This window comes from Arachis duranensis, chromosome 9 (assembly GCF_000817695.3).
Source record: "Arachis duranensis cultivar V14167 chromosome 9, aradu.V14167.gnm2.J7QH, whole genome shotgun sequence".
NCBI classification, from domain to species: Eukaryota; Viridiplantae; Streptophyta; class Magnoliopsida; order Fabales; family Fabaceae; genus Arachis; species Arachis duranensis.
In genome coordinates, this window is record NC_029780.3 from 23022673 (window position 1) to 23025966 (window position 3294).

The 3294-nt window shown below is 33.7% G+C and overlaps 1 pseudogene; it reads right to left on the bottom strand.

Annotated features, from left to right (window-relative positions):
* LOC110275646 (CBL-interacting serine/threonine-protein kinase 5-like) overlaps positions 1-3020 on the bottom strand; it is an 18655-nt pseudogene extending 15635 nt beyond the window's left edge.
* Positions 3021-3294: the final 274 nt, after the last annotated feature.

The window sequence follows — 3294 nt, forward strand, 5'->3', positions numbered from 1 at the left end:
GTTTATATGTTTTGCTTAGATACTTTTATCTCCATTAAACAATACAAACTGTGATGACTCCTCTTATGGGAGATTTTGGAGAATAGGTTTTATGTATTTGTGTCCCTTTGGGTTTTCTTTGGGGTTTTCCTTATTTTATCATATGTATATATTGTTATACTCGGACCGGTTATCTTCGCAGCCAGATTTTGAGTCTTGATATTCCTATTTTTGACACTCCTCTGTTTATATATAATCACGCGATGGTTATCCTTGTTCGTTACGTTATCGATCGGAGTGTTACGCTCTCGAGTTGCGGTTTTTTGTTTACCCCTTTTTCTACAAAGGCTCCTAGTTATAATCAATCATTCATACTACTATACGTACTAAATTTTTATTTTAGAGGTCGTAATACCTTGCCATCTCTGAATTATGACTTAAGCATAAGACTCTGTATGGTAGGGTGTTACAGTTGGCCTATGGTTTATATTGCTATATATCCACATATCCATAATCAATGAAGATACAGAATCTTTAGCACTTTTTTCTCTCTTCTTTAACACCTCTGATTTAATTTTTCTCTCTTTCACAATCTAGTTGTCGTCGACTCTCTCCACCTCGCAAATGTGCTGAATGTTTAATGTGGTTATTTTAATTCTTAATTGAATGGTTATTTTGTTAGATTAAGTTTAAGTATATACAATTAACAAATGCTGGATGGTCATTTCATTAGGTGGCCAGATGATTATTTTAATAAATACGTAGATGGTTGTTTGATGACGATCCCACAACGGTGATGGGAGAGGGGGCTAGAAGGGCGGCTGTGGGAGGAATAGTGATTTGGGGGTGAAAACTGTTTGTAATTTAGGATTGGTTTAGTTACTCTGCAAGTCCCTATAGTTTCACCGAATTTTCAATTAGGTCCCTATACTTTTTTTCTTTTCAATTGGATCCCTATACATTATTTTTTTTTCAATTTAGTCCTTGTTAACGTTAAACGTTAAAAAAATGTTAGGGAATTGTAAAATTACTTGTATACCCCTAGGGACCTAATTAAAAAGAAAAAAAGTATAGGGACTTAATTAAAAATTCAGAGAAATTATAAATATTCAATGAAAGATATTCCTATAATTCCTATTTAATGATTCTACGACATAAAAAATAGCAAATCATTTTTTAAAAAACGTTATGCTCGTTACTCTACATAGAATAAATTAACATTCGTCTATTAATAAATATCCCTACCATGTGTTATTCAAAGTTATTGAAAACAAGGACTTGATTTCATAGTTTATAAAAACAAAACTAAATAATAAAAATAAAAACCAATTAAAATTGTCTGATGATAAATATCTTTAGAATATTTTTAGTTAAAGCATAAATTTATCTTTAGTTAAATTCTTTGTTTTTCTACAAAATTCATCTGTGTACATTTTTTCCTTTGAATGAAGAAAATGATTTTTCTTTTAAAAAAATCTAAATGACAAAGTAATAGGGAATAAATTTTTAGATAAAGATAAATTCATTGCTTTCAAATATTAATAGACTATTGTATTCCTTATATTATTTTTTTAGTCCTGAATAAAACTTCCTTTTGTATATATATAGTTTTTCTTTTCTACTAAACCTTTTTAAATTAGCCAACGAGTGATTCAGCTTCGATTCACAAAATTCTAAGCAGATCTATCATTAAGATTACTTTATTCTAATCATGTTTGACATTACATATACAAATCTCTATAGCTTCTTTCATTAATCATGGTACAAGTTTGCTTGGTGATGCAAACAAGATGAGATTGTAACACTTAAAAGCCATGAACATTCCATATAAAAGAAGAAAATAAGAGAAAGACGCACAATACAAAAGAATCTTGGTCCTAAACATTACAGAAACATGACCATTTTTACACTAATCCTTGAAAAATGTATCTATCGACATGCCTTTGTTCATATCTCACAAACATGTTAATTAACTCAATGCACAATTTACTTCTGTATTTCTCTTAATCAGAGGTAAAAAAAATTGGTTAAAATTGAGTATTTAAGAATTCCCTTTACCCTCCCTATTCTTGTAATCAGAACTGCTGAGACAAGTTTAACCACTTAACAAGCAAGTGGATTAGCATGTATCGTGACTCGATTGAGCCTAATCTCGGCAAGTGGATGGTCCCCTGCTCTTGTTTGAGTCTGCACAACATAAATGTTAAGTATATATTAATAACTGTTTACCATGATTTGCTTTTTTGAGTTGAGTTTTTCTATCAAGCCAAGATGATACAAGTTGAAGGCTAAGCTTTAGCTTTATGAAACTTTAGAACTAAACTCAATGCAAGAATCAAGAATTTTACATATTTAGTATCCTGTCCTTATTCAAAATATCAGTACCACTACTTTGAAGAAACTACAAAATATGTGCACGGATCCACTATTAAACTCACACCAAAGAATTGATGCAGGGAAGGTGGGTGAAGGTGTGTGTCAACCCAATGTTTAATTCAAGGTGATTACAATTATCATTACACGTAGTAAAGCATATGCTTTTTTTTCTGTTCACAAAAATAAACACATGGGCTATGATCCTAGCATGCATTTCATTCCATAACAAACATATCTAGATACAGTCCAACTAATCTAGATCATGAACAACTGCATTTTGAAGTGGATCCAACTATCAAACTAAGCCTGAATCAAGCTAAACTGATTTAAACTCACCTTGCAAAAGAATAAGCAAGGAGAATGCACTTCGTTGGTGAAAACAAATTCAGGAGCAGCAGTGACCACATGAACATCATGACCAGCAAGGATTAGATGCCTCACCACCTACATATATATATGCAATTGAAATTGAAATTGCAATTCAAACTTAAGTGCAATGCAATATCCAAATAATGAATCATGAACGACAATGACAGTGAGAATGAGGATGAGAAATGAGAGGTTACCTCCGCAACATGAGTTGCGTGGCCAAATTCATGACCAGTGACATAGTAAGCAAACACCATTTTTTTGTGTGGAAGAAACAACAGCAGCACCATCGCCATCATACTCTTCCTGCTACTTCATCCCCATTTTAATCGCTACCATTTTAATCGCTACCATAATTTTTTAGCAGCCACACGTTGTTGCAGAGCCAATCTAGGAAGCAAGACGGAGTTAAACAGCGGCGATTCGAGGCAAGGCACAGTGAGACAAGGCGAGACGAGGCAATGCAATGGGTAAGGCAGACAAGCAAAGCAGAGCACCCGTGGACCGTGGACCCGTGGACGATGCAGACGGGCGATGACCACCCAGCAACGGACAAGGACGACGCCACGG